We start from the raw sequence: 17,821 nt of genomic DNA, 5'->3' as shown, positions 1-17,821 counted from the left end.
AAAAAAAAACATTGTGTGTTTCTCTTAAAGAACTATCCAAACCTTATGTAAAAGTAGAGAAAATTGGCTTCTGCAAAATTATTTTAATGCATATCCATTTTGCAGTTTGACTTTATGAAAATGTTTGTCTTTATTGGTTTGGAAGGAATGATTTTAACCTCTCATTAATTTTGCTTGTGGTTTGCTAACTCAATTGTAAGACTAATCACAGGATCACTGATTTAAAGCCGTCTGGGAGCAGGAAGTTCTCAGTGATAAGCGTTTGCTGTGACAGTTGAATAGACCTACCAGTTCTTTTTAACAGTGAGTAAATAACATTCCCATGGTCCTGACGACAATGTTCACATAATTAATCTGACCATTTGGCTGTGACAAGGTTAGAGACAATGTTTTAAATAGGATTTGGTCCAGGACTAATTTTTACACGAAAACATTTCTGCATCGGAGTAAATGTAGCGCAGTTGTTGCAGAGAACCCTTTCTAAAAAGGGGTTTTCATTTTAATCCATCATGTTTTTCATTTTGCTTTTAACATCACAGCCTTCACCTCAAATCCCAGAGTTTTCAGTCACACCATGCTACTTTAAACTACGTAGATGAACAAGTTGTTATGCAAGATCCAAGTTAACATAACAGGCAAACTAATGTGTAGAAATCTCTGCTACTCTACGAAGTATGCATGTTTTTGTGATATCCCTTCCCCCGTCAGCACCCTGCTTTCCCAGCCTTTCCTCAAGTGGTTATCTACAGGATGTTTATCGCTTTGTTACCAAGGTTTGTCCTAACCATGACTTCAGGAGTGACATCATTTGGAGCGCACAGAATGATTGATGGAGAGACTGGCAGGCAGATTTAGAAAGCGGACAGAAGCTCTGCCTGCACAACCTAATCCTGGCTCAGCCTGTCTGTGAAGGAAACGCTGGGATGCTACCCTGAAGTGACGTCTGTTCATACAACCCATGAGATGAGTTTTCCTCCTTCATCTCCTCTTACACCCAGTATGAGCACATCTCGTCGCCTTCCTATCTCCGCTGGAATAGCTCGATAGACTGTTTTTGTTTTGTATTAATCCCTGCATGTTTGCACTTATTGATGTAATATTCTTTATTATTAATCTTCATTAGAGCAACAGTGGAAGCACATTCTGTGCTGTGACATGTGAACCTCATTAAGTTGCTCCATTAATCATGTGTGACAGTGCATCTGAAAGTGTGTTCCAGTTCCACTGCTTTCGTGGTTCTATCTTCATCTTCTGCAGTTCCTCATACTCGTTCCTTAATCATCCTTTTCCAGTTTTTTTATTGTTGAAAAAATATCCTTTGGCTGCATGCAGCGCTGTCACAGTAATGAATGAAAGCATTACATTGAAAACAAAAGCTGTGAGCTGCAGCTCTAAATCCAGGATGAGAATTGTTTTTCCTCACTGCTGCACATATTTCAAAAGAGGAAGTGGTCAGGGAAGGGCAGGAGGATGACTTGTTCCTATTAGTAGTGTTATTTTAGAGGCTGATTAATTATTGTGGCCTACTAAATTCTATGAAACATCTCGAGAGATTCATGAGCAATTTTCATCCTCTAAAATTTCGCTTTATGCTTCACTGTCTCATGTTTTAGGAAACGCTCTACTAAGAGTCAAATCTAAGCTTCTGCTCAGCACATTTCTCTCATCAACATCATCAAGTTTGGAAATGCTAATCTACAAATCATATTAGGCAAACATGTTAGTTTGTATTATGTGCTAACAGCCCATATAAGGGATTCTTGCAGGGAACTGGGGTGAGTATACTCTAGGTGCTTACGCAGAAAACAGGGCAGCTGCACAAGCATCTGTAAACCTCACTCCTTCTCTGGAGCTTTAGTCCTAATTGGCTCTTCATCATGTTTCTGATGTTTTTTTGCCATGGCATGAGGTCCTAATGGTCTTTTTATTGAGTGGCTGCTCTATCTCTGTGTTTCTCTTTCAAGTCTGTTTGAGATGCTGGGAGTCTGTGTTGTGACATAACTGTCTCTCCATATCTTCATCTCCTTGTGTTACCCACTGTGATGGGCTTTTCATTTGTTTGAGCACTGTCCACAAATGCATTGTGACAGCTTTTGACCCGTCCATTTGTGCAGACTGCACAGAGGAATAGTCAATAATCTGTTGTTAAGTGGCTCTAAATGTTGACCCCTTCTGTCCATAGGCATGATCTTGTCTAAACATCATTCAGCTAGGGAATGAACTGCTTTACTCTGCCTATTCTTGCTGCTCTCCCTGCAAACAGCTTTGCAACCCTACTTCACCCCAGCTCCTCCTTTCATGCAATGTCCGATTTTATCAGTGTCATGTGTTTGCACTGATGCTTGCTCTATTCTGTATTTCCAGGGGCTCTTGCTGCTGCTCTTCCTGCCTCGACTTTTCATTTATCCACATCAAAAAAAGGGGAGATGTGCTCCCCCAACCTAAGCTCTTTCTTCTATGCTGTCTCTGATTTTTCAAGCTTCATATGCTCACTACCCCTTGGGATCATTGCTGCTGCCCTCCCTGCTTTAATTTTTCATGTATGTTCATATGAGAGAGGAGGTGTGCTCTGGTTATCTGAGCTCCTCCTTTATGCTGTCTGTTTTAACCAGTGTTGGATGTATTGTTATTCTGTACCCCAGGGGGATCTTTGTTGCTGCTCTCCTTGCTTCACTTTTCATGTGTGTGTGTAAAAGCGGGGGCAGGTGTGCTCTCCCTACCTTGGACTTTGGAATCCCACTTTGGCTTGTGGAGGGACAGGGAGCTCCCAGAACAGAGCTATACCATAATGTGATTTATTGTATTTAAATATTAACCCTTTTGACTAGAGCGATCCTGACTGAACTGACCACAAAGACTTCACGACCACAATACTAGGTCCTGTCTAGTGTCCATTTATTGGCTGTCCAGACTCCCTGTGGCACATGCCCTTTACTGCAGGCAGTCAAAGAGACTCAGTTGACATGCAAGTATAGGGAGGGGAAACATGAGTTCATGTCAGGATTTGTCTCTGTACTCATTCACTTCTGGTTTAACATTGATGCTCTGTCACAGCGTCCGGTGGCCCTAAAGCCATTTACCCCACATGCACTCTTTGCTAAAAAAGAAAAAAAAAAAAAAAAAAGATCAGTCCAATGTCAAACATATGATTTGAGTCTCATTGGTTTCCCGTTTTAACTCTTGGGCTCTAGTTTGCGTTTGGGTCGTGTATAAAATTGTGCTCATATATCCTAAAATATCCCTCTTCCCATGATTTTAGTCTTGTTTTGGTGGGAATATGCGAGGACCTGGTGGGCTTAGATCCTTAGGGGTTATAACTGTACACCCTCCAGCTGGTGATCATCATGCAACAAATAATCACAATGTAAACAGAAAAAGCTCTATGTTCCACTTCCTGACCAACTGTAATTTATTTGTTTGATCTCTGCCAGTGATTTATTTTCTTAAAATTCATTTTTTTATGACCAAGTTATCTGTGTATCAGTTTTACAGTTCTGCAGTGCACACAATGACGTGAGAATTAATTAACCTTCTCGAGATTTATTTCGGTTAAAAAAAAAAAAGGAACAATCTCTGAAAAATGATTTAGCAGCCCAGGGGGATTCATTCCTGATTCAAGGCTAGCATGAGCATCTTATATTCCAGACAGCACTCAAGTCCTCTCAGTTTTGACTCTGCATCTTAATCGTGGCTGGCTGACGTGCTTATTTATGAAGGTCAAGGAAAGTGGATTGGATGATAGTGATCGCGGCATGCTGTGTGCAGATGACAGATGCAGAAATAAATGGTAAAGGCTGTTTTCTGTGTTCTCAACCCAAGCCCAGGGGAGAACCAGTTAGTGAAGGCACATTAGCCATGCATCGCATAGGCTCCCCGTTTACCACATGTGAAATAGAATATCTCAATCCTTGAGGTTTCGTGCTATAATGTATCTCTGGTGCACATATCTCCAGAGGATGGAGGTTGTGTATGGCTGAGGTCAACATATGGAAATAATGTCATGCTTTGTGTCTGCCTTTTAACCAATTCTCTTGTCAGGTTGCTTTAGCTCATCCTCAGTCTCAGGCAGAGTGAAAGCTGCTCTTCAGTTCCTGCTAGCTTACACAATAAGAGCTTTCCTTACATTACCCCAAAAAAGTCTTCATAGGGGATCCAGGTTACTTACAAATCATCAGTAGTGACTTTGAAAAGACAAAAAGCTTCCTCCACATTTGCTTTCACAGATATTTCCCCTCCAATACTACACGAGACTGGCCTGCAATAAGCTTGCGCCTTTTTTGCTGTATCACTGTACCACGTCTTTGAATGGAACCATAGCATTGTAGCATTTTCAAGTCCAAATGTGACTCCCTTCCTCTTTAACTGATTTCTAATAACTTGGTGAAAAATTTTGATTTCTTGAAGCGACGTTAATCAACGAGAAGTGAAATGACACTGCAACTACAAGTGTGAAGCCCAAATAGTGGAAAAGGGAGGGTGACCTAACAGTGAAAGGAAAACTTATAGGCCTTTTTTTACACAAGAACAGTCTCATAAAAAAAGCTTTACTTGTTTGAGGGAAAATCTGTTTTCAGCAGGGCAATGACAGAAAATGCTGAAGTTTGCATGCAGACCAGTTGTTGCATTCACTATCAGTGAACATAATCAGTGCGTTTACATGCAGCTTCAGAAATCAGACTATGAGCTTGGTCAGCGCGAGATTGGACAATTGAAATGCATGTGAACAGCTTAGTCCAACTGAAATCAGACCAAATATAGCTCAATTGACACACCTGGGTAATACAATTGCTAACGGACAATAGTTGGAATTGGTGGACCTCAGCAGGTCTCGGTATGCCTCTGTGTTCAGCTGGATGACCATGATTAATGGGTCACTGCGCTCATACAGTCTATGGCTCAAACACAACGAACACCATGAAACATACATAAAAATATAGAGAGCTACAGCTGCATCCACCTCTACCATTGTTGTTAGAATGTTGCTTTCTCTTTGTGTGAACTAAAACTAATTTGATGCACCCACAGCTTCGCTTATCAAAAACGGACAGAGCGCCATCTATCGAAGTAGAGTGAGACGTTCTCTGCTAGAAGTCCAGTTCTCTTTTCAGCATGCATGACAAGACTCGACCCCAGCTGTGTTTTTATGATTGAGCTCTGACATTAGACCCCTGTGTGCATATAAACGAACTGAGTGTTCCTGCCCAAAAAGCCATTCTCTAGCAGACAGGAGAGTGTAAACAAATAAGAAAAGTGTGGAAAACACATTCAGAAACCAAGAACTTGTCCGAAGAAGCATAAATAATCATCAGAGTCTGCAACACAAACACAGCTCAGTGAAGTGCCACTATTGTTACAAACTAACCCTTGCATACTCAACCTAACCTAATGCATATGTCACAGGATTTTTTGTATTACTCAACTACTGTACAAAAATGAACAAAAAGAAGGGGTTACATTTTACGAAATCTGCAGTTTGTGAGTACATGAGCCCCCAAAACGCATCGCTAGCTCACACCTTCGATGGAACAATCTGACACAGTAGCTAGCTTCAAGGTAAATTCTCACCGGTATGATTCCTTTGATTGCTTCTTTATGATTTTTTTTGAACACTGAAGAAGATGGAGAGTATCTGTTTAAAATAAGCTATGTGTAAAGCTCCTGTATGTTATCTTACTCTCTGGTTGAGGAGGGTTAAGTGGAAATATTGAACAAACTTGAGCCATTGTAAACAAAACAGTGACAGCTTCACGCTAATTGCTGCTTTACCACTTTAACATTCTTAGGTTACATGTAGGTCACTGAAGTCACTTTGTTGTCCTTAGTACAGGATTTACCCACTACCTCTCCACTTGCAGCCTCCTATTTTCCTGATGTCAGTGATCTGTGAGAGCTGCTGCCCAGCATTCTGTGTGGTCTGATACTCTCTGTCTAACTTTATCTTTCACCCTCTTACCCGTCCATTCCTTCCTCATTCTTATCTTCTACGCTATCATGCATTCTGCTGTGACAGACACAGCCCCGTTTCTCCCGTGTCTCTTCACGAGGTGGTGACTTAAAGTGAGATGAAAACCCATCATTGCCATATGTTTTTTGCAAACCTGTCAACGGGAAATGGAATGTGACATGAGTGATTTATGGAGTGTGTTTAATGCTCAGGTGTTGCACACCAGCATGCTTCTTTGTTTACACAGCAGTGTGCTGTGTATGAGTCAGAGTGAAAGTTAACACATTGCTGTCATGTTCAGAATGAACAGGGTAACAATATTCTACCAAGATGTTTAAACTCAGATTCATTGTAATGTATGTTTTACAGATTCTCTTTTCTGTGCCTCCCAATTAAAATGCACAACAATGGATGAGAAAAAGTGGACTTAAAATCTTGCTTGGCTTTTTGCTTTCAGTAAATTAGATTTAATAGATTTACGTTGTACTTACAGAGAGGTTTTTGTCCCGTCAAAGTAAACATGGAGGAGCGAAACAGGCTAAATAAACATGCACAAACACACTGATTAGTCAGGTGGTTGCCATCTGCATAATTAGAAATCAGTCTGCTCCTAGACAAAACAAATCAGAGCAGCACTTCACGACACCGTCTGAATCAACGGCGGAAGATGAAAATATGCCTCTGAATACACAAATACATCATGAAGTTATTATTTCATGATGAAGAAGACTTTATCTGCTACAGCACTGCATGCATAAAAAAATTACATTTACAAATGATCAAAATCAACCAAATCAGAAAGCGCTACTCTCTTATTTTATATCATCATTTAAAAAAAAAAAAAAGCACATGGCCAAATAAAATTATGCTATAAACTAATATCACACATACTTTTTATACCAGCTAAAGCAGAAGCACAGTGCTGATGCTGAGTATCACTCAGCTTGTTACAGTTCGATCTCGTGCAGATTAAAATGTGGAGCTGAGCTTGTTAGCTCTGGTTGACCTGCAAGGCTTGTGTTTTGCTGCCTGCTTGGGTCAGATCACTTAATGTAGTAGTTACCACCCGCACACACACATCGTATGTGTAGCATGTCACGCTAACTCTCCCATGGATGTTACCTCCTTCCTCTGCGTCTCTGTCCGCCTCTTTCTCTTCATGAGCCTCCCATCGAGATGCCATGCTTTCATTGCCTGATATGGAAATAACAGTCTCTGTGAAGCTGTGAAGAGGACCCTTGTGTCTCTTAAAACCACCTTGCTGGCTTCATTTACAGGAAACAGGGTCTTGTTCATTCAGAGGGAGGACTGTGAAGCCCCAGGCAGCTTCAGAGCAGCTCTGTTGCCAGGTGGTTTATGTCTTTCCAGGAAAGAATCACCTGGAGGTTTATGCACTTGTCAGGTTTAGTAGTTTTTGCACAAAGGTAATGGCTAACCCAACAATTCGCCTCCGATCTCTTTCTCCAGAAGTGACCACTTGACAACTTCTGGGTAACATCATCCAGCTTGGTCTCCTTAATATAATAGATTTCCCTTGAACCCAACATCAAAGATACCGAACCTTTAATGACAGAGCTGTAAATTTTTAGCTTTTCTATGCACTGTCCTGACCGTCGAAGGCTACTCTCCCTTTCTTTAATCTGTTTTCCAGGACTAAATGTCAGTGTTTTCTGGTTATTAGTGGTCCCACGTGTGTGTTAAATCACAGTTAGAGAAACAATGTTGCAGCATGAGGACAGAAAAATGGAGGCTTGTGTAAATACCTGAGCAGGATTAATGTTTGCTGCGTGTCCCTTTTGTTTTGCATTTTGCCCCTGAAGGGAGCGACCAATCAGATTACAGATTGGAGTTAAAAACAGGCACACTGACATCATATTTGCCCTTTGAATGAATCCCAGAGAAGAACATGAACATGTGATGAAAAATGAGTACTTTTTATATGTCTATTGTGTTTTGTCATCACGTCATTGTTGGCTGGATGATCTGACCCTGACCTCAGCATGAGATACATGACATCTGCACATAGCAGTGGGGGCTAAAGGCATGATGACAAGCTGCTCGCTACTCTCACAGGCACTGAAGGAGGACATGGATGATGAGGGACGAGCATGGATGTGTCTTTATGCTGCAGTTAGGGATGACACACAGAAAGGGGCCTTTGCAGCCTCCTGCCTCTCAGGGCTCCTTTGGCCTGTTCATAATTGATGAGTGGAGTGAATAAGAGATGAGTTTGTGACTGTCAGCCAGCCTGATGGGGATGGACAGAGCTCAAGATTGGCTCTCCTCATCTGGCTGATGATGGTGATGATCATGAATGTTTCTTCCTCGACACTGTCCAGGACACTCTCCGTTGTAGGTCGTGCATCACCGTTATCGTCACTGCTACCTCAACAGAAAGATGGAGGGATGTGCCAGAAAAGATGAGGCAAGAGGACGAGAAAGCGACGAGAGGCGGAGTCTGTGTGTGGGGGAAGTGAAGAGTGCAAGAATGGAGTTCGAGAAAAGGAGGGCAGAGGATTGAGGTGGGGGAAGGGAAGAAGGAAATGGCTCTGGAGCAGAGAAAATCACCTAAAATATGATGATAGGCAGATCAGACTCAGAGAGAGGTGCAGTGTGGGAACAAAACACCCAGAGTCATAAAATGTGCAAAAAAGGAACTTATTTGAGCAGCTGAAGATCATTCAGGTACATATTGTCTCAAGCTTTAGTAAAACCATCAGCAGACATTTCTTCTTTATTCTCTCTGTATTCATCTTTAATCTCCTGAAATCTGGGGAAATAAAAAGTATCATGGAGCTTAGATCTTTGTGGAGACGCTGGGACAGCAGTGGATGAATACATTAGCAGGGTCATTCCTGAATCATTTTTGCTCCTTGTCCCTTTTATAATAATTCTTCTGCCTTTCTGAGACAACAATTTACATATCAATGTGTTCTCTCGATGCAGGATTACCGGCAGGAATTGGACTTGTTACAGATTTGATGGAAAGAAGCGTTCCACAAATGGCTCATAAAGAAATGCATCGCCTTGGTTTTCCTGACATGAATTCTGATGTTGACTTGTCATTGTCGTTTCTTGAAGTGTGTGAATTTAAGGACAGAGCTGAACAGGACTTTGACTGATGAATAATAATTCCCTGTTGCAGTAAATGAGAGTATCGTGAGAATGTTTCTGCATTTTTATGTATTTATTTTGAAGATGACAGATTTGAATATTGATGAAAAGACATCCAGCCAATCCTATTTATTAACAGACAAAACTTTGGACTCAAACTGAGAGACTCAGGATTCATTTTATTGCTGACAGATGGGCAATCCTTCACTACAACAATGTAGTTAGGGGTCTGTAAGGAATGAAAAATGCTAGCTAAACAGCCAGGGGGTATTGCACAAAAGTTGGAAAAAGACATCCAAGATAAAGGAGCAAGCACAGCTTGACTATGTCCATACACAGCCGGGTATCTGGGAAACTGCATATATTCATTGTTTACGCCTGTCATCCACACAAAACTGCAGTTTTACGTCACTTAGAACAATGTCTTCTGAAAACTCCACCCTGAGTGAAGATTTTGGAAAACTCCGGTTTCGTGTAGAAGTGTGTAGAAGTCGGGGAATCGTTCTGATTGGCTGGCGTGGGAAAAATACAGCCAAATATACGTTCGAAATGCCTTGAGCAGCACTTTTCGGCAGATTTGCCCGCTACGTGTGGACAACAGTATTTTTTGAAACAAATAAGGAGGGGATTTTTTTTGAAAAATGCCCAGCTACATAAGTACAGGGCCTAAGCCTTGTTGGCGCTTTCCTGGATGTTTGCCGAGCCACGATGAAATGAAGCGGCTTAGTCAAGCCAGGTGTGGCTCATTGGGCATGTCAGTGCATGTTCATGGCATTCTCAAGAAGACCACCAGATCGATCGCAGAATCACAGATGGAAAACAGAGCATGGACACATTCTCCACACCTGCTTCACAAAGCTCCACAAAAGACCTGTTTCTTTAGCGATTTGAAAAAATGAGAGACATAATATGATGAGCCTTGTTTACTTACAGACTGCCCGGCTGTCAGTCGAGTTAGCTGCACCCCATTTTCTCAGAATTTGTTTCTTTTTACTGGCGCTCTCGGATACTTGATTACTTGATTTGGAATGTTAGCTCTTGCACTTTGTTTTTTTGTTTGTTTGTTTTTTTTGCTGAATTACCGGTCTACAGGGTAAAAATATTACAAATGAATATTAATTTCTGCACATTCGGAAGCACTGTTTTTACCAAACTACTGGAAAACATTTAAATATTTTGTAGTTAAATAAATATTAACTTCAATAATTCCCTATACTCATTTTTTGTCTTTTACCTATAACATTACCAGTCTTATCCCACAGTAGGGCATGCTGGTTATTTAACACTGGTATCAGATCAGTATTAGTATCGGTATTGGAACCAGAAAAGTTGTATCAGTGCATCCCTACTGCTTACATGTTTATTTTTGCAGAAGACTGACCTTTTTGCATGGATGTATTCAGTGCTTGGCCTCAGGTAGACACTCAAGGAACTGAAGTTTTAGCACTTCTGTTTGACCTAATTCCACCATTATAACTCTGACATTTTTCTAATGGCCAGACTTTACAGGGTGTAAATATCATGTCTTTAACTGAAAATGCTCATAACTCAAATTAAACATATGACACTTAAAGAGTTAAGACTTAAAATTTAACCATAGCACAGACTACAATACATTCTGGAAATCCAATAACCCACCACACATAAAGATGTTCAAACCCATGCATGCAGATTTTTTTTTTTGGCAGCATCTAATCTATATTTCTCTTTGTTTGTTGTCAAGAAAAAAAGTCGACTTGTGCTGTGTTACATAAGCTGTGGGTCTTAAGAGTGGTGGGCTCAGTCAGTTTGTTTACCCACCCACCATGTTGATATGTTTACAGTCACTGCCAAGCTCTCGATGACAGTTTGCATGATATCCTTCCTCCCCAGAGAAAACTTTCTTATTATTTCAAGACTCCACTGAGTTTCCATCAAGTCAAAATAACTGCTTGTCAAACACGAAACTCATACCAAATGATCAAATTGGCTCGTAATTCGTTGAGGATATTGATGTTAGTGAATATACTCAGTTTTCTTTTCTCTCTCTTTATCCCCAAAGTCAGATTTGTCAAATGTTGTGTATCACATTCATTGTAACCTAAGAAGCAGAATAGAATTGGTGCACATATTTTCTCCTGAGATGTTAATACCTTCTGACTTTAATGACCCAATGAACTTTCTTCAGAGGAAGAACTTTACTCCCTTTTCCTCACAATTTATATTTGAGTCTTTTCTGAAGTGCCGCATTGGATATGTGATACTGCCAGCATTCTTAATAGAATTTCTCTTACTCAGAGAAGGCTGCGTTGATGCATATATGATCTATAGCTGCCTGTCTGCGACATCCTTTGAAAGTGAAATAGATCTGTGTGATGGGATTCTGCTGGTTTCGTGGCTAGCTTTGTTGGTGCCACGGAGAAAGAGGAGTCTGCCCTTTACACAACCGCTGGGAGAGGGTGACTGACATTTCTGCTAATGCCATCGCATGAACCGTGCCATTTCAACCAAGACATGGACAGATGCCACCCTCTGCTCACACCACTGTGACCACACAGGAAACTGCTTGTCTCTGCATGTTTCTGAGTGAGAGCCTGCAGAGGTAAACTCTCACAGCCATCTATGGAAGTACGCTGCCTGCTTCTGACGTCACATGTTCAACTCTGTGATGATCAATGAGAGCACACGACAGAAGGGGACACGCAGGCGGCAGTTTTCGGACATGGCGTGGCTGCAACATGTGGTAGAGTTTTTATACGTTGCATTTTACAGTTTCAAATGAGTCTCAGTCATGCCAAGTTGCGTGTCTGCAGGTTTTTTACAGTTAACACTCTTGCAATGTGTTGACTCCAGACAAACCCTGTTTGTTAAAGGTTCCATTTTTTCCAGCACTCCTCCTAGTGTCACGTGCATTCAAGGTCTCCCTCTGACCGACCATGCCTTCTCTCCTCTGCTTTATGTCTTTTGGGGGAAGGTGTTAGTCGGACACAGAGCAGTGTAGCGATTGGAGCCGAGAGTTTTAGCTGAGTCCGGCGTTTTCCTCCCCTCTCCTTGATGGCTCCCAGATGTTTCTTAAAGCAGCTGCTTTCTCCACGTTTTCTTTCTATCTTCTCTCCTTGCTCTGCGTCTCCTTTTACTTATTCAGCCCCTCTTTCATCTGCCTGTGCTTCCAATTTTTCCCCCCTCCTCAGGATCACACCCTTCACAGAAGTGCTCGCTTCACCTTGTCTGATCGTAATCGCCCCTCGTCAAATAAACACACGCTCTCCTCTCTCGTTTCTCCTTTTCTTCCTCTCCCTCCTCTGCTTTAACTCAATTCATGTCATCCTCCCTCATTCCTCATCACTCATCTTCCCAGTGTACTCACCACAACCACAGAATCAACTGTCCTCACCCCTAAATGCATCACCCATGCAATATTAATACGACTCTAATGCACCATACACAGCAATGGTTCAGTTCATTCACCTGCTCTTTCACCAGGATCCCCAAACATCGCTGACAAAGCCTTTGGCGGCTGTGTTCCAGCTCTCAAATCCCTCTGATTCAGGTGCAGAAATAGCAGTAGCGCTTGACCGTTGAGACCTGTATGAAAGCCCATTTCCTTCCTCGTGCTGGGATTAGTGTGTGAAAGCAGAGTGATAGAGAGGAGAGGAAGTGAGGGAGGAAGTCATAAGTCTAGGTGATCCTTCCTCTCTCTGAGAACACAGGACCCTTACTCTTATGAATGAAAACAAAGCAGTGTTGATGAGAGACTTTCAGGCTCCATTCATGACATGTTTAGACTACCTTAACAGAATACGACAGGGTTTTATTTTACCCGCTGTGTTAGGTGAGAAGAAAAGGAGATCCGTTATTAAAAATTAGGTTCACAGGCAGATCTAATGAACCTAAATTCAGAGTTTTCAGTGCTATAAAGCTTGCATGTTCAGATTCTTGGCTTCAAACTGACTGCATAGCATCATCCCTTCATTTCTTATTTCCTGACATTAGTTTGACAAAAGTTAGACTAACACATAGTGGATCCATACCATCACAGAGCCTCTGCATTCAGGCACTGATGGAAATTATCTCATCCTCTCAGTCAGCCTTCTCAGCTGCAGTGGATCATCCGAACAGTCACAATAATCAAGGAATCTAAGGGTGCTGCAACTGCTACATTAAAGACTTTTTGGTCTATGTCACCACCCCCGCTATTGTTTAAAATGATTCTTGAGAGGAGCGGTCGCAGCAATCACACGCACTGTCTGCATGCTTGTGTTTGTTCGTGGAGTGAACCGTGCTGAAGCCCACCTCTTCGAAGTGCGCCAAAGCAGACGAGTGAATCATGCTTAAGCACAGCATACTTGCCGCCTCACTGGCCAAAGAACTGGGCTTTGGGGTTAAAGCGTGCTTAAACACGGTACAGTTTGCCAGTGTGACCTCATCCTAAGAGCCTTGATCAAAATTTTGAGCTTGAACTGAAAATTTTTTCAAGTCTCTCTCATACTGCTGGTTTTGAAGTGTAAAGAAAAACTGAATTAGAAATCAGAATCAGAAATACTTTATTGGTCCCTGAGGGGAAATTGCTAAATGACTCAATGTATGAGTCCTCTGGTTTTATTGGTCCCTCATTCGACCTTGTTGCAGTTCCTGCCCAAACTGCCGAAATCCTGAGTACCATAGTTCAAGCTTAAAGGCCCTGTGAGGGCTTTATAATAAATCTTAAAATAGTTTCACTTGTATGTGTTCATAATCCATAATTCAAACTTAGTTTAATAGCACCAAATAGAGCTATTTCTAAATTCTATTTCTCCGTGTCCGTGGTCAGGTTGAACACCAAGCTTTAAACTTTATGGCACTTAAGGCCTTTGCACCAAGTCCATTATTTTCGGTGCATTTTTGGGATCCGTAGTCCGAAAAAACGCAGTGCACGCAGTGAACGACGGTCCTCACGGGAAATCAAGTCTTTATCATGAAAGACACTACTCATTCTAGCCAAAGGTATCACTTTGATCAACACCACACTGATATTCCTCACAACACCATTGAGGTTTGTACTAAGCAGTTGTCAGTCATTCATTCTTTCAATGCAATAACTTTTAGTACTTGGACATGGTAATATTTAGAATTACAATGATCAGGATGACTGAGAACCTTCAGAGAAACAATATGTTCATCATTGTTTCTAACGTAAGCCTATCAACCCAGCCTAAGCAGACAGCTTGGAATTATTCCTTTGACTTTAAGTAATGCACTTAATGCCCCATTTATGTGAGTCCAAAACCACTTTTGGCATGCCTAAAGTCTTTAAGTAAAGCTTCAGGTTCACCCCCAAGAAAGTGTGATCTAGCTTTCTTGTGCACCCCTCAGTGTTCTGTGTTCTATCTGTTTTTGATACTTACATCATCTCCCGTTGTGAAACTCTTTCAATAATTTCAGAAATTTGCATCCAGATATTTTATGTCCTCAAATAATTCAGAATCCAGAGAACATTTCTGGGTGTTCCAGCTCCTAAAACATGGTTGTCCACAAGGGCTTGTGTAATGGCAGTGTGGGAGTCCTAAAAGCTGAAGTGTTTCTTGGCTCATCGTAGGAGTCGTAAAGTTAATGATGCGTCCTACACTTTGGATTCACAGCCAGCTTCAAGGGGAATAACAACGTCTTTTTAATTGTCGATATATCACACACATTATGTCAGAAGCTACTGATTCAATTTAGCCAAACTCGAGGGACTTTCTTGTCTCACTGCTCTATGTGGGCATTTCATTTTAATTGACCTAAGTAGCCTGAGGAGACCACCTCCTCATTTTGCTGCATGCTAATCCTGCACAAGGAGTGGTGTCTATCATTTTCAGAGAAACAAGAAGGTAAGGTCATAGATGCATACATTACATCACACCTTCAAATCAATAAAGGCTGAAAAATCTTTACTGTTGATATGCTTTCACAAAAGTGTGCAGCAACATCGGACTGATATGAAGGACTTCTGTGATGGTTGGCTCTTTTCGAGCAGAGTTTTCTATCTTTCTTTAGATGCAGGTTTCATATGAGTGTACACTGACAGAGAAGTTGACTGTAAACACTGTGATCTGTTGTGATGACGCACAACCCAGTGAAAGCTCATTGATATGGAGGGGGAAGTGAGGGCAGGAGCTTCCTCATCAGCAAACACATTCCTGTGATGTTGACAGGATGAACTCCACTCAGCGACATAACACGACGGAGGAAGATGTGTATAAATAGAGCGAAGCCTGAATGTTAGCTCACATGGACGACTCACATGATACACTCTGCTTGCTGTGGCGTACAAACGGTTTCAGATGGAGGAGTTTCATATTTTGTGAAATGTGTCAGTTCACTCTTGCAGTAAGTCACATTTTGAGATTCAAAGCTTTGTCAAATCTCACATATTCCCCTGCTTGCCTTCAGACATGAAGTGCTAAACATATCTTTTCACATGACTGAACCAAAATGTGGAATCATTCTGTTAAACTAAAGACTGCTGGCTTATTGAACAACAAAGACGCAAGATGATAGTTTTTTTTCTTTGATCACAGCTATCCAAATGCACTGTGCTTATCAACATTCATAGCCAGCTCAAAGAGGGGGTATCGTACTTTCCCACAATTTAAACACTGGATGTTCAGATCTTCAAACTGCGACACACTTATATGTTGAAGAAATCCCTGAATCTGTCTGTGAACCACTCGAAACACTCTGTTCTTGTATTTGCATGAGATCTTTTCGAGTCTAGTTTAAGTGATGAGGTAATAACAAAATGATCTCCAAACTGGTTTATGATTTGTTGGGGGGCAGACCTCAAACACTAAGGTCTTCCCATATTTCTGCTTACAGCAGGCTTCCAGAGGGCTGGCCAATCAGAGGGTAGGGGGTTTGTGGAGTGCAGAGCCTTAAAGAGACAGCAGCCAAAAACGAAGCATTTCAAACAGAGGCTGTAATGAGGGTTTTCTAAAAAAAACAGTGTGAGAAAAATAAGGCTTTTATTGAGCTGTAATCCATTTAAAACTCCTACAGGCGCATATATAGCCTAAATGATAATGAATTTTTCTAGATTTAATATGTCTTTGGATTGAATCATGTCTTTCAAGTCATCATTTGGTGAAAGTATAAATGTGGCTATTAATGTCAATGGTCTAGATTTCTGATATCTAACAATCAGTAAGGTTATATACATATGTATGTACTGCTCTTATACTGCTGATGTGTGTTAACAAACATGCAACAGCATCAAATTGATATGAGGGACATCTTACATCATGTCAGTCATCTAGAATCTAGACCATCTAGACTCTAGATAGGTTTAATATAATTCATAAACTCAGGAATTCATTATATTAAATGACCAATGATGTCATACAATTCTCCTTACAGAGTATTGCAACAAATTTTAGAAATGTGTCATTACTAGACTGTTTAATTACTACAAGTGTACTTTTCCAGTTTTATTACCATACAAAGTATTACCATACGATAGTATATAAAGTCTTCTGACACAGTACGTTCCAATACCACAATGTCTGCCATGACACAGTTTCGCCACAGCTCAGGGGCCCTGCAAATTGGTTTCAGCCAGTTGTACGTACCCATTTAATACAATGAGTTACATAACATAAACTGATATAACTTTCATGTTTAATTTCTTAATTATTTTTTTCACATTAAAAGCCCTATATTACCTTTTAAATTAGGAGCATAGCTTTGCACATTTTATTTGTCCACTTTACATTTACCTGGCTTGAATGTGCTGTATTTATCTCTCACTTATCAGCTTACCATTGCTCGCTGCTAGCTTTGTTTCAAAGTTCTGGATGACGTATGGTGTGGGAACTGTGAAACAGAGAAGTGAAGGAATTTCAAAATAAAAGTGTATTTTAACAATAAAGTGGATCAAAGCTGACATTCTTCATTGATATAGTTAGATCATTGTTTAACCAATTGATAGATGTAGTGTTACATGCCGTGTAATATTTGGATATATTTAATATTTTAAGCGTATTCTATGATCTCTGAACATCAACTTTGACCTTAATTCCACAACTTCATTTAATTAAACGTGTAGACCTAATTATTGAGGCAGACTGTTGCATCTGTTTGCATTTGATTGTGCAGGTGCACTTTATAAAACTGGCAGATTTCTTACAATGAACTAAAATGTTTGTATTACTCCTAAATTTCATCTCTGAATGACAGAACCATGAATCAAATCCTTGTAAAGACTGATTGGAGAATGAACCAGTTAGTCATACATAATCAGTTTCAGAAAAAGCATCACTGTGGACAATTTTACGCATGGTTAGATAGTTTGAAACATGCCTTGAAAGATAACATTTCTTTTCCTTTGGTTCCACTTTCACATATTTTTCTTCCATTTACTTTATGATTATCCCCAAAACCACAAATAGAGAGCAGTTATGTTTGTGGTGGTGTTGAAACTGCAGCTTTGAGTATAAAGTGATAAAAGAAGTCCTCAGGGAGACTCGTTCCTCCTCAAAGGACAGGCATGAATGTAATTACTGCAAAACAATGCACATAATTAGCCAGAGTACACACTGGTGCACTTTAGTACATCAACGATCTCTGCTCCACATTCTTTGAATCATATCCCTTTTGCGTCTTGTTACTGTATTCATTATCATACTGATAAACTGTGGACCTGCTTCCTCCTCACGGTTTGTTTCTCAGTCTTACACTAAGCCCCCTCGTGTTCCTCTTTTCTTTCTTCTTTTTACATTTTCAGCCATCAGGAGCATTGTTTACCACACTGTAACCCCCTGCCTCTCC

The sequence above is a fragment of the Halichoeres trimaculatus genome, unplaced genomic scaffold, assembly GCF_033239565.1.
Source record: "Halichoeres trimaculatus isolate MK-OKI-2021-1 unplaced genomic scaffold, fHalTri1.1 fHalTri1_scaffold_10, whole genome shotgun sequence".
In the NCBI taxonomy this organism is placed as follows: Eukaryota; Metazoa; Chordata; class Actinopteri; order Labriformes; family Labridae; genus Halichoeres; species Halichoeres trimaculatus.
The sequence above is the reverse complement of the archived record's forward strand: the minus strand, read 5'-3'. Positions refer to the sequence as shown.